We start from the raw sequence: 22,206 nt of genomic DNA, 5'->3' as shown, positions 1-22,206 counted from the left end.
GACAGAGCAAGACCCTGTCTCAAAAAAATAAAAAATAAAAAAAAGAAATTATTAGTTGTTGGCAATATGATTCAAAATATATTAATTCTGTGACTTTTCTTGATATTGTGGCATATTTTAAAGATTTGAATTTATGTGAATAGGGTGATAAAAACTCAACATTTCTTCAAATCAAAAATCCAAATGTATAAAATATGATATGTTCCAAACTCTTGATCTGTGCTGCCATTTTACTTTAATATAAATGGTCAAGTCGGGAAGGGGGGTAAAAGACTCTGCTTAATGCTTTTTTGGTTCCATTTAGTGTGTCAGAGACTTCCTTTTGATGTGCTGGACAATGCAGCATTACTATTTGCTATTAAACCCTATTAGAGAGAAATATTTCAGGCAGTTAGCACAGTCTTAGCATGTACAAATGCGCAATGAATGTTGAATGAATTAATCTCGTGGTTTCTACTTAGTCTTATTCAATCGCATAATGCAAATAAGTGAGAGGACAGGATCTGGGGTCAAACCTCAGTTTAAACTGAGGCTTATTATAGAAAAGTTTGCTTGCAATTGCTTACTGAAAATGTCATTCATGCCATTAAATTGGTACTTGTAGGCATGTTTCCAGTAATTAAACAGAAGCTGATGGGATGGTTTCTTAAATCACAATAATTAATTGTCTCTAGAGAAGGTGTGTTTCCATGAGGTTAGAAAGAAGGCAACTTCTTGAGGGCTTGAGTAGGGTTCATTCAAAAGCATTTACTTGCCAGGCATTTCCCGCCACGGAAATGATTTAGAAGATAACTTAATAGAGATCTTTTCCTAGTAGCCAAGAAAAAAACAGCCTCTGGGAAAAAACCCAAAACCAAAGCTTTCTAGCTGGCTTGGGCATGAGGAGAGGAGTTGCCACCTTTCCGGATGCCATTTCCACAGCAGAGTGGTAGGAAAGCAGAAATGGAAAGCAAAACGTCTCACTCCTAGACATGTGAGTTGGCTGCCTGGCCAATGGAAAAGGATAAAAAATGAGGCAGGTAAAAAGAGCTTTTGGGGAGCATGTAAGTAGAAATGAATTTTAAGTCATGTTACAGATCTTACCACATGTATTTAGTGGTTCATGTAGTCTCAGAGTAAGATTATAAGCAGCAGTGTTTGCCTGTGCTATGCAGTAGGAGGTTGTTTTAGCTCCCTCACTTCTTACCCAATGCTCAGGCCACTTTTACTCTGCCCAGGGCCTGTGACCTGGTGGGTGAAACTGGGCATGAATGCAGCTCTCCGAATCCACGGCGAGCCTGGAGAGCTTAGCTTAGAAATGCACAGAAACCAAGGGCAGGTGGGTGAAGTGGAGCCGACGTTGCACCTGAGGAATGGCCTTTGGAAAGAGCTGCTGCCTGGCAGCCGGTCACCACAGAGCACTGGAACCACCACTGCTCCCACAACCTGGTGACAGCGGGTCCAGTGTTCCAGCCTGGGCAGTGGCCAGCTGGCAGGGCTGAGGTGGTTGCGCCCACATCTCAGGCTGCATGGTCCAGCGAGCTCAGGTGTGTGATCTTTTTTCGTTACCACGGTGAGAAGCGTGCTAGCGGGGAAAAAAGACAAATGTATCCCATAGATGAGTATATATGGGGGCGAGGGGTTCTCCATGAAATGGTCCTCGTTGATTTTTTTGTTCCATTTATTTTTATGTTTTATCTTGATGGAGAATTTGTGATTTTCCTTCTCAGAAAAATAGAACTATACTTACATTTCATAATTTATACTGCTGATTTATACCACTGCGTTTTGACAGTTGCATCACATCACCCAGCCTTCTCTTCTCCAGGAAGTGGTGTATTCATGGGTCCCCTGAGATTCCAGCACTGTTCATGATGAGTGTAGAAATTCTATCTTGTCTAACTTGCAGAATGACAGGTTAGAATATGGCATAGATTCTTAATGCTGTCTGTTGGGAAAACAATATTCCAAAGATGATTAGAAAGACAGTTTTAATATTATGTGGAATTCTGTTATTACATATTACCATTTAGAAATACTACAGAGAATTTATAATGAAAGCATAAAATAATTGAATGAGGTTTTTAATAGTCCATTAGAAAATTGTTGAAAATTTTTTCCTAATTCCTTTAAGGGAATTTTATTATAATTGTCTTGATTGTTGTTTCAATCAAATGACAAAAGTGAAAAGGGCGAAATTATCAATGCAGGGGGTAGGAGGAGGCGGTGCTGGGTAGGATGCTCTGATTTCTTAAGAAGAATAGGATAGCTGTAAAGAAACCAGACGTGATTGCTTGAGAATTTTCCTTTCAAAATGATAATATCACACTTTATATCATTTATGTAGCATTTTTCCTAATTTGACTTTTTATCTGGCTATGACTTTTAAATTCAGTTATAAATATTAGTTGCCTGAAGTGTTATAAAACCCATTTTTATTTGAGAGATACTTGTAAGCGAAAATATATGCTGCATTTGTCGTCTTAGCACTTCACTCTAAAGTGCATACTTAGATATGCACTTTATTTTAGATATGTTATTGATTGGATTACATTTTAAAAATGCAAATGAATAAGTGCTTTTATAGATGGCTGGGTTTTATGCCTTTGCCGGTATTTCTTCTTGGTATCCTGAAATTTCTCCTCATGTGAAGTGTACAATTAAGCATTCCTGCCATACTTTAATTAGACCTTTTATTCACTAGCATTGCCACCCCAGAGGAACAGAGTGGTGCAGAGGAGTTCATCAGCAAAATATACACGAAACAATTTAAAAAAAGAAAACTTTTTCTCTAATTCTTTTAAAACCAAACATCCAAATAATAAAATAGTTTCTAGGTAGTTGTCTATATTCGTGATCATGTTGTAAAAGATATAATCCTTATAAAAGTAAGTTCATATAGTTTCAAAAATTTTATGTGATTATAATTCAGTGAAATTTGGGAAAGCAGAATGGCTTTGTCGTGATTACCTATTTTCTTATGTACAGATAAAATTAAATTCTGTCTCTGTGTTTACTGCGAGTGGATTTTCATCATATTTGAAGAGTATATATGGAGTAAGGTGACTTAAAATTCAGACCGAACTGTGTCCCTCATCCCTTTGGATCCCGTGAGTCCTCTCAAAGAGCTGAATCAAAGTATGGCTTTTCACCAGATTTGTAGGGATGTGAGGAACGGTGTGACTTGGAATTGTGTTTGTAATGTACACAGCATGTTGGAAGTATTTTAGTGGGAAAGACAATCCACTCCAGAACAGCTGAGCTGGAGCTGTAATGAGAGACACCTGAGGCCAACTGCAAGCATGAAAAAGATTTCAATTATGAGTCTCACACTGAAAGTCATAAGCTTGCTCCAAATTCCAGGGGCTAACTTGTGATCAAGTTTACTACTAAATGGGCAACTGCATGTGACCTGTTTTAGGAAGAAAGGCAGTCAGGGATTTATGTACTTAACTATGACTAGTGATTAGCCAGGGCATCTCCAGAGAGGTCAGTGAAGGGGAAAAGATATAGGACAGGGACCAGTTTGACTTAATCAAGGTCTTAATTATAGCATATTTTAATGAAATGCAACTTATTCCAGGGCGAATACCTACTGAAAATTAAGATATACAAAACAAAGAACTGTATGTCTTTCAAAGGAGGGAGAAGGGTAGTGATTCACCATAGCCTCCCATAAACTTGCCCTTTTGCAAATCCAAGAACTGAAGGCATTTTAACCGTCCGTAATTCATTGGACACCCTTTTAATTTATTCGTTCAAAAAATATCTATTGACAGATGTTGGAGCTTACATTTCTGATTGGGGGAAGGAAAATGAATAAAAAACATAAGTACATTAGACAATTTGTTAAGGATCATCAGTGGCATGACACAAAGCAAAAAGTAGGGCAAGAAGGACTAAGAATGCCAGAGGAAGGTTTCGATTTTAAATGCAGTAGCCAGAGAAGGAGAAGAACTCATGAAATTTAAGCAGAGGACTGAAGGAGCTGAAAGATTTAACCATGCGGGTATTGTGGAGAAACGTATCTCAGGCCAAAGGAGTTTGATTTACAAGCACAGAGGCAGGGGTCAGCCCAGCATGTGTGAGGAAGAGCAAGGAGGTCATTTTGGCTGAAGTGTAGTGAGCAAGGGAAAGGGAAGTAGGTGACAGGGCAGAGATGTGGGGAGAAAGCAGAGATCATGGAGGGCCTCAGGCCACAGGCCACTGTGAGGACCTTGGTTTTACTTGGAGTGACTTGAGAATCCACTGCAGGTTGTTGAGTATAGAGGTGATGTGCTGCGACTTAGATTTGAAAAGATCTTTCTGGCCGCTGTGGACCTAGGCTACTGCATCAATCCAGGTGAGCAATGATGGTGTGTCAAACCATGGCATGGGCATTGGAAATGGTGAGAGGTGGTCAGATTCTGGATGTATTTTTACAGTAGCGACAGTAGAACTTACTGACAGATTTGAGTTGTGTAATAAGGAAAGGAGTCAAAAATGATGCCATTGTTTTTGACCCATACAACCGAAAGGATGTTCAATTGAGATGCAGAAGGCATCAGTTAGGTGGCGTGGAGGGTTGCATTAGATCTGGAATGGATATGCTGTCATGAAATAGAGATGCTGAGTAAGCAGTTGCACACATGAAGTTGGCATTTGGGAGAGAGGTATAGAATGTGGGAATAAATTCGGGAGTCTTCAGCAATAAGTGGATTTAAAGACTTGGCACTGGATACATTTGTTCTACCACATGTGAGAATGTAAATGAGCAGAGAAATGGACCAAAGATGACCAACACTGAGAGTTCAGGAGATGAGTAGGAACCAGCGAAGAAGACTGAGAGGGAGTGCCCAGTGAAGGGGAGGAAAACTGAGAGAGAGTGGTGTCTTGAAGCCTGGGGAGGAAAGGGTATCAAGGAGGAGGGAGGAATCAACATTGCCACATGTACTGGCCCATCAAGTGGGGGAGGACTGAGAATTTAACAATGTGCACATTGAACCCTTGTTTTGAACTTATTACTGACTCTGATGACTTTCAGTGTAATTTACAAGGTTACCAAAAAGAATCTCGTATACCAGTGTACGAGTTGCTGGGATATCTGAATTAATTCAATCCAAATTAGAAAGATTTTAGTCTTTTAGGCAAGCTTAACTTTTCTTATCTGAAAATAATCTACAGAAAATTTCATGAGCGGTAACCATGTCTGGTTTATGCACCCTTATAGCCCTGGTGTCTAACACAGAGGTTAACACGTAGTAACATTTGGGACATATGTTTGTCGGATGAATCAAAAGATGAGTGCCAGCTGAATTTGTTCACTTTGAGCCCTCTGAGCAGGGTGGACATCTCAAGCAACAAAGAATGTTGAATCCTACATGAGGGGATTATGTATTTTGGCTTTTTACTGTTTGATCATCCAAATGTTTATAAAGAAGCTGGATATATATATATATATATTTTTTTTTTTTTTTTTTTTTTTTGAGACAGTCTTGCTCTGTAGCCAGGCTGAAGTGCAATGACACAATATTGGCTTACTGCAACCTCCGCCTCTCAAGTTCAAGTAATTCTCCCGCCTCAGCCTCTCGAGTAGCTGGGATTACAGGCACCTGCCATCATGCCTGGCTAATTTTTCCATTTTTGTAGAGACGGGGTTTCACCATGTTGGCTAGGCTGGTCTTGAACTCCTGACCTCAGGTGATTCGGCCTCCCAAAGTGCTGGGATTGTAGGCGTAAGCCACCACGCCTGGCCACAAGCTGGTAATATTTTTATGGTTTCACATGTAACGATAAAAAACCTTTTCTTCTTTCTGGACATTAAAATGTTATCTGTAATGAGAATTTAGATGATAAAGTTAATTATAGAACTCACTTGAAAATTTACAAGATAAATTATCTTTATATGTGTAATTGAATAAGTAATATCCTCATGTATCTATATAAAAATAATAATTTAAAATGTAAAATTTTTGCCGCAGTATACTTATAAAATAATCACAAAAAAAATAAGTGGAATGTATTTGCAGGAAACACTCCAACAGCATTGCCTAGAGATAACTGCAGTCCGTTTTACTAGTTTTCAGATAATTAACCCCAACCCGCCCTTAATATGCTAAAACTGTTACACTTTTTAGATTTAAAAAGACGTTCTAACATATCTTTCAATTTTCTTTTTCCTTGTCCCATCCCTCTTAGAGTATACTGAATATAATTTAACTCTGATTTAAGGTGGTAAATCTGAGATAGATACGTGTTTCAAGCTACTATCCAAGACCCTTGGAGTTTGAGGATTTTACATTCACTTTCATCTATTTCCTACTGACTGAAAACGGTCAAGGAAGACCGGAATTTTGGCTCAGCATTCTTTTGAATCTCAAGCACTGAGAATCTGGGGAGACTCATGAATGAGCCACTTAGCATGTGGAAATGCCAAGCTAGGCATATACAGCTCAACAAAGCTTTGTTTTTCTCTGCTTATCACTTCTGGGGTTACTTTTTTGGGATATTAAACAACAGTGAAAACTTTTCAGCATGGAAATGACCAGAGGTAAGAAAACTTTTGCCAATGCTGATTTTTAACTTAATTTGTGGTTTGAGAATAAGCCCTAGAACAGATTTTTTTTTATTTTTTATTGTGGTAAAATATTGATAACATAAAAATTTTCCATTTTAACCATTTTTAAGTGTACAGGTTAGTGTCATTAAGTACATTCAAAATGGTGTGCAATCGTCACTACCTTCCGTTTTCCAACTTTGTCATCTTCCCAAACTGCATCGCTGTGCGGTTAACACTAACCTTCATTCTTCCAGTTAACACTAACCCTCATTCTTCCCTCCCCCACCCCCTGGCAGCCACCATTCTACTTTCTGCCTCCATGAGTCTGACTGTTCCAGGTAGCTCCTATGAGTGGAATCATACAATATTTGTCCTTTTGAGTCTGGTTTATTTCACTTATATAATATCTTCAAGGTACACCCGTGTTGTAGCATGTCAGAATTTCATTTTTTCAAAGGCTTAATAATATTTCATGGTATGTGTATATCACATATTGTTTATTCATTAATGGAGGTTTGAGTTGTTTCTACCTTTTTGTGCATTATTGTGAATAATGCTGCTATGGACAGTATATAGAAATACCTGTTTGAGTCCCTGCTTTAAATTCTTTTGGTAGATACCTAGGAGTGGAATTGGTCAGTCATATGGTAATTCTGTGTTTAATTTTTTGAGGACACCATACAGTTTTTCTGCAGCAGGTGATTTTTGATGGAAGTGTCAACCAGAGAAGCCTATATGCCGTCGTAAACATGTCCAAATTTTTTTTTTTTTTTTTTTTTTGAGACGGACTCTTGCTCTGTCCCCCAGGCTGGAGTGCAGTGGCGCAATCTCGGCTCATTGCAAGCTCCGCCTCCCGGGTTCACGCCATTCTCCTGCCTCAGCCTCTCTGAGTAGCTGGGACTACAGGCGCCCGCCACCATGCCCGGCTAAATTTTTTTATATTTTTAGTGGAGACGGGGTTTCACCGTGGTCTCGATCTCCTGACCTTGTGATCCGCCCGCCTCGGACTCCCAAAGTGCTGGGATTACAAGCGTGAGCCACCGCGCCCGGCCAACATGTCCAAATTTGAAGGTCTTTAGAGGTATCCATGAGATGTATCAATGTCACTGCAGCAATTTTTTTTTTTTTTTTTTTACCATCTTGCCCTTTCATGGTTCAGCAGAAAAGCTGATGGGCAGGGGATTGTGAAGAATCCCATTTTGCCCATATGGTGGCCTTTATTACTGGGTAGTGTGTTCCTTATGAGAGTGCTGGTCATCGGGCACACCCAGGACAGAAAACTCAAGAGCCTCTAGCTTACTGTATATAGGCAGGAATTTAACAACAGTTTTTAAGTAGCTAGAGTGTCCAGAGCACAGAAATGACAGATGGAAATTTAATCTTGAAAGAACATATTATCAGGTGGAAGTGGTACGCAAACTGGTAAACAGGAGCGGTTGAGGAGGAGGGGTAAATATCGCCTGAATACATGTGAATGCATGGTGTTAATCATGAACTAGATTCTGATCCACAGCACAGGGACTGAACATGATTTATAAATGAAGAGCAAGGTTTTTGTTTTGCCCAAAGATCCAGAGTAAGTGAAATGATTTTAGTAAGAGAAAGCATAAATCCATACATAAAACTAGGGGAGAGATATAGGCAGGAAACCTGAGATGCAGTTTACACATTGAGCAGAGGAAGAGACTTATTCCAAATATTGATGACTGGATTCTTCAATTCCTTGCATAATCTTTTTTAGAAGTTCTCACATTAATGAATACATGTATATAAACAGGTGGTACTTGTATAATATTACACTATTACAATATGTTGTGTCTTTAAGCAGTAGTTGTGGAAATCTTTCAACTGTGGGTGGTCAGATAATGACAATGTCAAATTTATTTTGGCTGTGACTGAATATACATACTGTTTCAGCTATTGCTGTCAGAGAGATTGGGCTAGTGCTGTAGGTGAATGCAGTGTTGCACAAGAGTATGATTTGCTGCAAGTAAGAAGAGAAAGGCATTGTATAATTCCAGCTGGGATCAAAGAAGGATTGTGTATGTTTACTTTGTGAATATGTGACAGTGAAGTTACAGAAGAAAATAGTGCTTCTCAATGACCCAATACTGAAGGGTGAGCTGGTGAATAGCTGGATACTCTAGAATGTTTTAATAGATATTGTGACCCAGTGCTATCATGCAGCAATTACTGCTGGTGCTAATATTGGTTTAAATCTTTGAATTCATCTCTTCAAGTGTGCCACTGTAAATTTTATTCCAATGAGCTCATAAACACAAAGGTCGGAATTACATCCTTATATAGTTTCTTTCTCTGGAGAGTTGTACTCATAATAAGAGTCAAATAATTTTATGAACCTAGAAATAATTGGATTAATTTTTAAATGTGTTATGTGTGTGTGTACTCAGGTCGTATAGTACTCAACATATAGCTGCTAACCCTGCTAGATGGTTTTAGAATGTTGCCTGTTTCCTTGGAGATGCAGAAAAGATGCATTGGTTTTTCTGCTTAATATATCAAATAGCTAGTAACGTTTGGTCATGAAAAATAAGGAACTCTCAACATTGTCCTCTATGATAATTCTGAGTATACCAGATAATAAGAAACTGATGTAAGGACATTAAAAAATACTCTACAAAAATTGTTTTGACTTGATTGTATATGTTTTTTAAGTGGCGAAATAACCAATGTACGTGTGGGACTTTTTGCATGCTGCCAATAAATAAATACATCCACACATATATGAGAAAGTTGAGTGTTACATTGGGCAAAATAATCATTGAGGCGCTTCTAATTCTAAAATTTTGGTTCTGACTAATAACGGCAGTATTTCAGGACATAAATCCCTAGTTGACATTTCCCTTGATCGTAAACAGCCATTGTGTGGGAAGCAGGCAGATCTGTGTTGAGGGTGTAGCATCCACCATAGATTTACATGGTTCTACGGAGTCAGTCATGGCCTCTCTGGTCTTTCCTCAAGAAGGGCATCTGGAATTGGAAAGGAAGGGGGTGGGGCTGAAAAGATTCAGTGATTATAGGAACTTGGAGTTGAGTTGTAGCCATGTGTAGAAAAGGAAGGACCCATACAACTTTATCTGAGCAGGAGAGGTAAACTTACACCTGCCCTCAAATCTGCGCAACTTGCTGGCACTGGGAGCCTATTCTATTTTAATTTGAGACAGGGATTATAGGATTCCATCGAGTAAGCTTTGAAATGAGGACACTAAGATCAGGGGGCCAGCCCTGAGATCAGATTTCCTTATTTATCTACATTGCTTAGTGCAGTCAGTGATACAGAAATTGTCCTTCCCTTTGCCAAGATGAAAGTGGCAGTGAGTTTTTCAGGGCCGTCATTATGAGGTGACGTCTTTATTCCTTTTTCAGAACTGATAGATTGAAAGACCCACACATTCCTAATGATTTAAATACAAACATTCAGTGAATGTTTACCCAGCCTTCAATTAGATAAGTTAGATTGTACACCATCTGTTTCTGTCGAGTAGAGCTGCTTAGCTATTTAGAGCAATGATTTGGTCGTCAAATTGCTACAGAAATGATGTTGAATTCCACCACATGGAACAACATGGATGAACCTGGAAGACATTGGGCTAAATGAGAAAAAGCCAGTCACAGAAGGACAGATACTGCATTCTTCAGCTTGTATGAGGTATCTAAAATAGTCAACTAAAAGAAACAGAGACCGTTTGGTGGTTACCAAGGGCTGGGGGGAGAAGGAGATGGGGGGTGGGCTGCAGTTCAGTAGGTATAAAGTTTCAGTTATGTTAGATGAATAAGTTCTGGAGATCGGCTCTACATCCTTGTGCCTATACTCAACAATACGGTGTTACGCACTTACAATTATTTCAGAGAGTAGATCTGAAGTCTTCTTAATGCAGTAAATTATAATAATAAAGAAATGATGTTGCTGAGTGGATGAGAAGAGAAACACTTATAACCTGGAGACTTTTATAAATGTAAGGATTAAGAACTACCAACCAGGACAGATCCATATTCTGTCTCTCTTAATGTCAGTGTCTACATGTGAGAAATGTGTTTTAGGAGTGTGCCTGTGTAGTACAAACCGGAGTGATTATCATTCCTCCTTTCTTCTGCTGAGGATGGAGGTCACGAAGCCTGTCCCATCTCTTACTGTTTCTAGTATCACCATTTTACTGTTGCTCTAGGAACCCAGAGCCCCGTTCCTCCCCAAGTTCTTGAAGTGGGATTGTTAGGAAAGTCCATATTCAGGTACTGCCCTGAAAAATGGCCAAATATTTGAATTTTTTGTGTCCAAAGTTTGTAAAATTATCTGTTTGCAGAGGTTTTAAGTTGGTTGGTGGAGCAAGGGTGACAAGAAGAGGACATTTTAAACCCTACTTTCTAGAGTGACCCAGATCAGAAGTAACAGGGAGTGGCAAGAGTATCAAACACAGACCAAGAACTGAGAGCAAGCAAGGAAGAGAATGGCTGCCCAGGACAAAGCAGCCCAGTGGCTGCGAGGCATCCGATGTCACAGATCCTGGGAGGCCACACAGAATCCTTGCATGAGTTTTGGGGCCAGACAGGACATATGTAGATCCCATCATGACTTGGATGACGTTAGAAGTTATATCTCTGTGAGAATGTTTTCTCAGCATTTGAAATGATAATAATACCAACCTCACAGATTGTTGTAAGGTTTAAATGAGATCAACATTCAAAGAATTGAGCACAAGGCCGGGTGTGGTGGCTCATGCCTGTCATCCGAGCACTTTGGGAGGCTGAAGCAGGAGAATCATTTGAGCCCAGAGGTTCAAGAATAGCCTGGACAACAAAGGGAGACCCTATCGCTACAAAATAAAATAAAATAAAATTATAAATTAGCAGGGCATGGTGGCATGCACCTGTGGTCCCAGCTACTCAGGAGGCTGAGGCAGAAAGATTGATTAAATCTGGGTGGTCGAGGCAGCATGAGCTGTGATTGCAGCACTGCATTCCAGCTTGGGAGACAGAGCAAGACCCTGTCTTTAAAAAAAAAAAAAGAAAAGAAAAAGAATTGAGCACAAATTCCTGGCATAGACAGCATTCAACCAATGCTCCCGTAAAGCTGCAGTCTGATTTTGGAGGATGCTGCAAGCTATATTCTGTTCCTCCAGAATTCTTAGGTGAAAGTCCTGAACTCCAGGACTTCAGAATTTATTTGGAGAAAGGGTCTTTAAATAAATAATTAAGTTAAAACGAAGTCATCAGAGTAATCCCTTATCCAACGTGACTTGCCATCCTTAAAAGAAGAAATTTGGATACAGAGAGGCATCGAGGGAAAATGATGTGAACATACAGAGAGTAAGTGGTCATTGCAAGCAAAGGAGAGACACCTAGGAAGAGACCAACCCTGCCGACACCTCAATTTGTGCTCAATTCTTTTTCTTCTTCTTTTTTTTTTTTTTAAACAGGGTCTTGCTCTGTCTCCCAAGCTGGAATGCAGTGGCTAATCACAGCTCATGCTGCCTTGACCACCCAGATTTAATCAATCTTTCTGCCTCAGCCTGCTGAGTAGCTGGGACCACAGGTGCATGCCACCATGCCCTGCTAATTTATAATTTAAAAAAATTTTTTTTATCTCCGTCTTCTAAAGTCCAGAAATGTGAGAACATAGATTTCTATTTAAGGCACATAGTCTGTGATACTTTGTTATGACAGTTGTAGCAAACACAGGTATTATCACTGACGGCTTGAAATGCGATGAACACCTGATCTCATAGCCGAGCAGGTAAGGGAGGAAAATCAGGGCAGCCTTGGGTCTACTGTGCTGGAAGGGAGATGTGTTTGGATGTTGCACTCAGTAGGCTTCCCTTAACACACAGTCACTAGTTTTTGTTATATTGTTAATAGTGTTATGCAGAAGCTTTTGATGGCTTATCTAGAGGCCAAACCACAGAAAGCAAATCTTTTGTGTCATAACCTACCCTTAAGAAACTTCCCATATCTTGGTTTTTATGACATGACTTAGTATTATTCATTTTTGGTTTTGGCATTGTGCTATTCTTTTTTTTTTTTTTTTTTTTTGAGAAAGTCTGGTTCTGTTGCCCAGGCTGGAGTGCAATGGCACTATCTCAGCTCACTGGAGCCTCTGCCTCCTGGCCTCAAGGGATCCTCCCACCTCAGCCTCCTGACCAGCTGGCACCACAGGGGTACGCCACCACACCCAGCTAATTGTGGAGTTTTTTGTTTGTTTGTTTGTTTTGGTGAAGACAGAGTTTCACCATGTTGCCGAGGCAGATCTCAAACTCCTGGGCTGAAGTGATCCAACTGCCTTAGCCTCCCAAAGTACTGGGATTACAGCTGTGAGCCACCACACCGAGCCACGTTGTGCTGTTCCTCAGGAAAAGGTTGCCAGTAATTTCTCGGCCATTTTCCATAGTTCTTTGATAATTTCTAGCACATGGTTTAGCTCAGTATAGCTATTTAGATATGTGTTCTGAGGTAGAGGCTGGGGAAATCATCACACTCCATAGGGCACTGGCGCAGGAACAATGCATGCCAGGCCCTGTTAGAATCTGGACAGGGTGTAGTGGGTTGCAAGTGTGGGTGGGGTTGACAGGAAAGGAGCTCTGGGAGAGGTAGGGCAAAAGTTTAAAAATTTACTGGTTTAGTTTTTTCCTCATTCTACTAATTCACCCACATTGTAATTTATTTGCATTTTTCTGCTTATTCACGCTTAAAAGGCCTTCCAGCAGTTTATTCCTAACAACTTGCCATTTCACGCTACAGAAAATTTTAGCATTACTACGTGCTAATTATTCAGTATGTACTTCTTCCCCTAGATTGTTAATAAACCGTTAGCACTAAACTTTAGGAAACTCCTACTCTTAACATGTCACAGTTTGGTGATGAATTTATCCTCCATATTTGATGAACAGACCTTAATAATGCGCCAAATTCTATTCTAGGTGCTTTTACCTTCTAGTTTAATTCTCAAAAGAGCTTGGTGAGATAAACATTGAGATAATGTTCAGAGAGTCTAAATAACTTGTTCAAGGTAAAACATCAGACAGGATTTAAACCTCAGTGAGAGTCAGGGAAAAGACACAAATAAATGAAAATACAGGTTGTGTGAGATGCTAAGAGACAATGTATTGCCATAGTGATTGCAGGGTCTAACTAGACAGGAAAAGCTGGTATTTAAACTGCAACCTGAAGGATGATAAAGAAGGAGCCAGGCGTGGAGTCAGGTGTGGAGCTTTTCAGACTGGGCAAAGACACTAAGGTTTGCTGTGTTTTTGAAACAGGAGCTCAGTGTGGCTGCAGCTTAGTGAGCAAAGGGACTAGTGACCAGAAATGGTCTTGGAGGACAGGGAGGAAGTGCCAGATCATGCTTGACCACTGAGGCTGAAGTAAAGAGATTGGACTTTATTTTACTGTAAATTGAGTGCAAAGCCTTGGGAGGGTTCTTAGTGAGATGTTATCACTGAATTGCCTTTTAAATGAGATCATGGTTTTCTTATTGCAAAATGAATTTTCAAGGAATTGTGTGGGGATCCATTGAGGTAGTCGATTGCCTTGCCCCGTGTTTGTAGTTAAACTATTAGGAATATCAGGAGTGGCTTGTATGCTAACTGAGAAAGTAGAAACTGAAAACCATGTGTTTGGAATTCAAGTTTTGCACCGTCGAAGACTTACTGTTAACCTTTGCTTCTATTTTGAAGCTGCTTATCTGTCCTTGACAAAGCAGTTCCTGCTAATTTACTGATCAGTTTGTTGTTAGAATGGCTTTTGCCTTAGGTCTTTAAAAGTTAAGATTTTTTCCCCGAGAATACATCAGGGTAGGATTTAAGATAATTTTATAGCCAGAGAAACCTTCAAGATAAAGTGCAAATTTTAGTTTAAACAATAAAATTAAAGCGGCGCTCAGCTGAGTGCCGTGATCAAGATCACACATATTGGCAGGATTGGCCTGGAGTCCGGGTCTCCTACCACCCAGTTCACTGCCAGTGCAGAGGATCAAGGGAGGGTACAATGTTAGCTTGGTTAAGATACAAGAAAGCCCAGAGTGACAGAAGCATCATGCACAAGAGGAAAGACTTGTGAGGTGAGTTTGGAGAGAAAGGCAGGCGTTTTGAGTTATCAGTAAAATCACAATGACATATGAGGACAACAAAGAAAAAAAGAAACAGTTTGACTTAAAGTATAATAAAAATATAATATATAAAAATATATAAGTAGATAGGTTATAAAGAAAATAAATTCAAAAACGTATTAGGAAGAAAAGGGTACCGTTGCAATTGAACTGAAAATGTTAACGTGAATAACATACTTTTCTTGCATGTCATTAAATAAGATCCGGAAGCAGTGTCAATTTTGACCTCTAATACACTAAAAATGAACCAGAGATTTTTGGAAAGTAACTAAAAGGACAAAGGATTTGGCTTCAAGGGGTTCTTCTGGCCAATTTTGTCAAAGAATTCACTATGAATTTGACAGACTGTTTCCAAAAGAAGAGCATCATTAATTCTGTTAGAGTAATTTGAGTTCAGAAAATTAGCTTAGGGAGGGTGGTGGTGACCTTGACACAGGTGATTGCAGTGGAATCCTGGGGAATTAGACCAACTGGAGCTGGAGGAGGAGGTAAAAGGAGGTTGGGGGTAGAGAGAGTGATTTTGGATGATTGTTAAATTTTCCTGTGAAAAGGCCAGAAAGTGGGATGGCAGAGACATGAAGTCAAGGGACAGATTTTGTTGGGACAGGAGATGTTAAAGCATATTATAAAGATATTAAAGCATAAAGTATTTTTGTCATAATCTTTTGATTGTGAGCTACTTCTGTGAATTAACTGAAAATGTTTTCATAACTACATCCTTGTTATTTCAGTTAGTTATTACTTCTAGCTGAAATGATATCATAAACGCTAAGCTTCAGCACAGAGGTAGAGTCTTATTTACCATTTTGTTCTCAACAGTGTAAGAACAGTATAGTCAGTTAATGTTTCTCAATAAATGAGTTAAAGATAAACAGAAAAAAATGTAGAGCTTGGCTATAAAATTATCCTTAAGATTCATTCATTAGGACCAAGTCTCTGTTTTGGGGTGTGTGTGTTTGTGTGTGTGGGGGGGGCAATATTCTTCATTATCAGATGTCTGAGGCTAGGCTGGAAATTGCATAGTGGTTTTATATTGAAAAGTTACTGTGTATGAGCGATAAAGGTAAATTATTTCTCCAAAGGAGTGACATTGAATTTGAAGACAAGAAAAAATTCAGATTAAGAAAATAAATGTTAAAATCACAGCAATATACATTTGCAATAAAACACCCCCGTATCACATTGTTTTAGAAACACTTTACTGTTCTTTGCTAATTCAAAAAGGGGAGTACATTTTTTGTCTATTATGAAGGCGTAGTAGCAGACAAGTAGCCATGTAAGTATCTGAAACCTTGAATTTTGGATGTATTTATGACTAAAAGTTCAACTAGATTTAAGTTACCATCAGTTTACTAGGCTGCTGTATCTCAGTAGATACCATTTAGGACTGTAACACTTTAATAATAATCACCAAAGCCAATTATTAAATAATCAATTGGTAAAAAATATATGAGTGGAATAACCTTTGAGATAATCCCCTGCTTTTAATCAAGGTTGAATTTAAATCATTGTAGACTAAATCAATTCTGTTATAGTATATATATACACATACACACACATCCTATTAAATCATTTTCTGTGGAGAACCCTTACTAATACCTAGGTCTGGAATACTTCCTTCATAAAAAGCTAGACAGTAAATATTTTAGGCTTTGCAGTCCATACTTTCCCTGTCTCAGCTACCTAATTCTGTCATTGTAGCACATAAGTAACCATGTAAGTGAATGGATGCATACATGTTTCAACAAAACTTTATTTATAGAAACAGGCATCTAGCTGTATTTGGACCAAGGGTTCTAGGATTAAATGATTGCTTGGTAGTTCAGTCAAAAGAGATAAGGGAAGTATACATTTGAAAGGATGTTTCATTCAAGCCAGGTTGGATTAAGGGGCAGTTTGTCATCCTTTTCTATATTATGGGTTATTACTTTGACAGTCTCACTCTTTAACTTCTATTTTACCTGTTTTATTTTTACATAGGGATGTCTTAAAGAACAATTAATGCTGTAACAAAAAACTATCACTCTTATCAGTCTTACCAATTCTAAACTGAGGACTAATTAGTTCAGTCTTTTTATCGGTGTCCTGCTCTGTTTCTTTCTCTCATTTTTTGAGACAGGATCACGGTCTGTTGCCCAGGCTTGAATGCAGTGGCAGGATCACAGCTCGCTGCAGCCTCAACTTCCTGGGCTCAAGTGATCTTCCCACCTCAGCCTCCCAAGTAGCTGGGACCGGGGGTGGGCACCACTATGCCTGGCTAATTTTTAAATTTTTTTGTAGAGATGTTGTCTCACTATGTTGCCTAGGCCAATCTCAAACTCCTTGCCTCAAACTATGCTCTCACCTTGGCCTCCCAAAGTGCTGGGATTAGAGGTTTGACCTGCTGTGTCTGGCTCTTCTCTGTTTCTTATAGGAATGATTAGTGGCGGTGGAGAGGGTGAGCATAAAGCACAGCCAGATAATACTACTGGTGACCCAAACTACAAGCTTTGTAGTATCAATGATGGTTCTAGATTTTAAGATGAATTTCTTTTTTTTCTTTCCTTTATTTCTTCTTCTTTTTTGTTTTAAGAGACAGGTCTCACTCTACAGCACAGGGTGGAGTACAGTGATGTGATCATAGCTTACTGCAGCCTTGAACTACTGGGCTCAATCAGTTCTCCTTCCCCCCGTCTCCCAAGTAGCTGGGACCACAGGCAGTGCTACCATACCCAGCTAATTAAAAAAAAATTTTTTTTGTAGGGACATAGTCTCAATGTGTTGTCCAGGCTGATCTCTAACTCTTGGCCTTAAGTGATCCTCCCACTTTGGCCTCCCGAAGTGCTGGGATTACATGTGTGGGCCGCCCAGCCCAAAATGTAATTCCTGAAGGCCATAATTTTACTTTTAGCAAACAGGAACGTTCTTGGTAATTATACTAGTAAATTACCTTTTTCACTTTCTCTCTTCGTATATACCATCTGAGGCCAAGAAAGTGCTGCAATTCCCACAATTAATCACAGAGAAACTTGAAGTTTTGGAGGTATATTGGAAGATTAGAAATTGCCAAATCAAAATATTATCATTGTAGGGCATGGACCAAAAAGAAATTAGGCTAATCCAAGATAAAATTAGGCAAATAAGTGTTTGAAATTAAAATTAAAATTGTGATACACAGAGTTACTATTGTGTGTATTTAGATGGTATGAATGGTACCATCCACCAGATGTAGGATTGGTAAATATTTTAGTGTAATAATAGCAATTCTCTTAATTCCCAGGAATAAACTTCACCTAACTTCTTTGGGGTGGATATAAGATTTTGGTCTTTATTTTTTTTTTTAAAGTAATTTTTTTATTCATTAAGTTAAACAGTGCCTATCCAAAATAGATTCTTTCACATTTAAGTTCTCAAGAGAACTAACTGGCACATCAGGATCGAAGTTTTAACATCTCATCGTTACTCTGTGTTGAGAACGAAGACCACCTTTTTGGTTTAAACAAGTTTCTGAAATGACACATCCATTTAAAAAGGCAGTTGACTTAAGATAATTCAGATTTACATCATTTTTCACCTTTTATTTTCACTCACCGGGTCTGTTTTTATTCAACATTTTGCATTTATGTCTTTCAGGAGCCTATACAAATATTACTTTTCTCTTTGTAATTTGTCTTCAGTTTTTAGCCCCCTTTCCTGTATGTTATACATTACAGTTAATATTATCAAAGTGAAAGATTATATATTATAATTGTACATTCATGGGACTTACTCTACTCAAGGCTCTATGTTAAGTACATTCTTTTCTTTTCCCTTTGAGTTGTCACTACAGCCCTAATGCTGTTGCTGCGGCCATCACCCTCATTTTGTCGTGGACTAAGTGGGATAGCTTGTGTAAGCGAGCAAGTGGTGGAGGCAGGATTGGAACCTTGCCTTCTTTATCCCCAGCTGTTGCTCCTTGGTGCTATTATGCTTAGTAATAATCTCTTTTCCATTTTGACAAATTCAACTGTAAAAAGGTACAATACTAAGGAAGAACCAAAACCAAGGTGGGGGGTGGAGGGAACCCTGTAAACTTACAGCCCCTGTCTGTTTTCAAAGTTGCTTGAAGTCTAGGTGAAGCCAGTATCTCCCTCAACCTTTTCCTTTTTAAAGGAACAGGAACCATTTTGTCTTCTCCCTCTCTCCTCTCTTTAGAGAAGTGGTTTCTTCACCTCACAGAAGAGATTACTTTCGCTTTTGTCAACTGTGAGTTGAGTCCTACGGTGTGCTAAGCTAACATGGTAATAGAAATAACTTTTCTCTTGAGTTTTTCATGCCCACAAAAGAAAAATGAACACTTCTCATATGTCCACTTTGATATACCAGTTTTATGTGATTCAAATTAGTTGTCATGGTCTGTTTGTCTAAGTCAGTCTCTTACTCAATAAACATTAATGGGGCAGATGCTGTGTGCCAGCTCTTGTACTTTAATGAGGAATTAATTTTAATATGATCCAGCAGAGCTCGAAGTTGTAACATTTTTGTCACATACAAGAAATGTTTAAATTGAAAATAAAAGAATTTCTAAGATAGAATTAATGTGCTACTCATTGTGACTTTGAGAATAAAGCTCATTTGCTTTAGTAAAAACTGAGTGAACCTCAGTTTGGCAAAATTGAAATAACTATTAATTTATCTCAATACTGGTTTAAAGGAAATGGGATAAAGAAGGCTCTACAACACTTGAAATTTCTCTATGGTAAAATTGGAGAATAGGTATCAGCATCATTGTTAAATCAACCAAACTGAAATTCTGTCTGTGAAGTAAGAAAATTAAATAATCCTGGATTGAAACTCAAAATCCACATTAAAACCAATAGTTATTTTTGGAAGACCTGTCCCAATGATGTTAAGTATTGCTATTTAGTCTTTGCATGATTATAAATAGTCAAATTATATTTGATTACCATCTATATTATTTCAAAAATGAGTCTCTATTTTTCATATATTATCTTTATATACATATGTATTAGAAAAGTGTTTGAGGCTAAATTTGAGCAATCTTTTCTTAAACAGTTACTTTTGAGCAAAAATATTTGCATTTGACAATAACTTTGTATTTTATGTGTTTTTACACTGTGAGAAAGGAAACTTTGAACTTGACAACTCTGCCATTAAACTGAAAATTACAAGGTAAATCACTGATTTACTAATTAAGTAAACATGGTTGAGAGAACATTCATTTCCTGAGTATCACAAAGAAAAACCTTGTATAGTCCGTGTATCTGTTAATGAAATAAGTTAATTTGCAAACTTTGATAATGTTACTTAATCAGTGGCAAGTGATAAAAATGTTGCTAGTATTTATTAAATCATTTAAAATAGCTATATGCAACTTTATTTGCAATATATATATATATAACAGATACGAGATTTCTGCCCAGAATGTATAAAAGGCTCTCAATAACTAAGTAGGCCAATAGAAAAATAATCTTTCACTTTAAAAGAGAAAGGAAATCCCAATCATAGTATTTTAAAAATAATGCCAAACTGCACTAATAATAAGGGAAATGAATGCTAAAATCATGATTTTTGTTTAGGCCTATGATGTTGACAAAAATTAAACAGACTTATGTTTACAGGAAATTGAACAGGCTCATAATCTTGGCGAAAGTGTAATTGGATACAGCCTTTTGAACTGTTCCGTTTCATTCTACAAATGGTACACAGTTATTTACTGTAAGGATGAATTTGTGTAAGTTGTGTACTGTTTAAAAAATAGAACATTTGTGGATTTTGAATTACATTTAGGGAAAAGCAAGCTGTGAATGGCAAAAATAATAATAATAATAATAGCTTTAAAAACGAAGTCTTTGCGTATCAGGCTTATAGAGTAGTGGTCTGGGTCAAAAAGATAGCAACTCGCACCAACTACACCTTTTTTCTTGCTGTTGTTTTTGAGATAGAGTCTCACTCTGTTGCCCAGGCTGGAGTGCTCTGGCGCGATGTTGGCTCACTGCAACCTCTGCCTCCCGGGTTCAAGCGATTCTCCTGCCTCAGCCTCCAAGTAGCTGGGATTACAGGTGCACGTCACCACACCTGACTAATTTTTTGTATTTTTAGTAGAGACGGGGTTTTGCCATGTTGACCAGGCTGGTCTTGAACTCTTGACCTCAGGTGATCCACCGGCCTTGGCCTCCCACAATGCTGGGATTACAGGTGTGAGCCACCATGCCCAGCCCCTAACTACACCTTTTTTAAAATGTCATTTTGTTTTACAGTTTTCAGTTCTCTCAACTCGAGTCAGTGGAGTAGCAAACACATTTTTATGCAAGCACCAGCACCTCTGGAATGGTCAGTAAGGGTCATTCATATATAAATGCACAAATGGAGTCAAATTGCTTTTCCTTTCCTTAGATTAGCTCCACTGAAGGATTGGAAATTTTGATCCAGAAAAGAGTTGTCAATTTTGGAGCACTTTTGAAGACAGGGTGTAGTCAGTGTCTAGAGAAAATGCATACCTGTGGCGGTAGGTTGAGATATTAAAAAACAGGCTTGCCTCAAGCCTTTCCTGTGCCCTCAGATGAGCCGCTTCAGGGATTCTATGAGAAAGCAAACTCTGACTAGCCTCTGACTTACAAGCGGACTTGTAGAACTGGCCATTCGTAAATCAAAGGTCATCCACGCCTGCCTGTCTCATTCTGGAGATCAGAAATGTTAAAAGGAGTGGAGAACCTAGGAAGCATGTACAGATGCCACGTCTAGGTTGGTAAGAGATCTGGAAACCATATATTACTTGGTGTAAACTAGAACATTTAAGGGGGACACTATAACGCCAAATATGTGAAGATCTGTCATTTAGATCTTCTGCTCATTGCTATGGTTTGGAAGCCTCGATATCACAGGTAAAAGTCACAAAGCAGCAAATTTCAGCACCCTGGAAGGATAAATTTTCTTATTCTTAGGGCAATCCAACAATGGAACGGGCTTCCCTCCAAAAAACTACAGGCTTCTGCTAGCTCTAGAAATGCCTGAACTTATATTCGGTAGCTCTCTTGGGCAGGAGATTGGTTAGACTGAGCAATCTTAAAAACTTCTCACACTACCTTCTGGTTCCAGCCTTCAGAAGGCAGCACATTTCATTCCAGCACCAAGGCCTGAGATCCTGTGCCCTTTTGAAAAGCTGAATAAGGACAAAAATATACAAAGTTAGACTTGGTACAGCTGAGATAGGGCAAAACTTCCAAAGACTGTAGTACAAAGAGCAAGACCAAATGAGAAACCAAATAGACAATACAAAAGGCGTACAAATGTCTTGATTACTAAATACAGCTTCTTGTCGCATCTTGTTTTAGCGCTTGTGGCCCCTGTCCTAATCTATAATACCTGCTAGCTTGGAATATTTACAGCAGCCCCTGAGGAATGGCAGTTTCCCAGCATTGCCTGGCGTCTCATCGTGCAGTAGGAAGCAAGTAAAGTCAGCGTGCATAAGCATTTGTACTTTTAGAAATTAGGGGGAAAAAAAGTATCTGCTGTGGAAACAACATTTTATTCTTTGTAGAAAGCTCACCAGGTGGTTGCCAATTTATCAAGAGCAATAAATGCCTGCGGA

General features: G+C 38.7%; 1 protein-coding gene across 2 annotated transcripts in view; it reads left to right on the top strand.

The window, feature by feature from the left end:
* Nucleotides 1-22,206, top strand: part of ZDHHC2 (zinc finger DHHC-type palmitoyltransferase 2) — a 76,433-nt gene that overhangs the window by 5,436 nt on the left and 48,791 nt on the right. The window lies entirely within an intron of this gene.

This window comes from Symphalangus syndactylus, chromosome 1 (genome assembly GCF_028878055.3).
Source record: "Symphalangus syndactylus isolate Jambi chromosome 1, NHGRI_mSymSyn1-v2.1_pri, whole genome shotgun sequence".
Taxonomy (NCBI): Eukaryota; Metazoa; Chordata; class Mammalia; order Primates; family Hylobatidae; genus Symphalangus; species Symphalangus syndactylus.
This window is presented reverse-complemented; position numbering and strand designations above follow the sequence as displayed.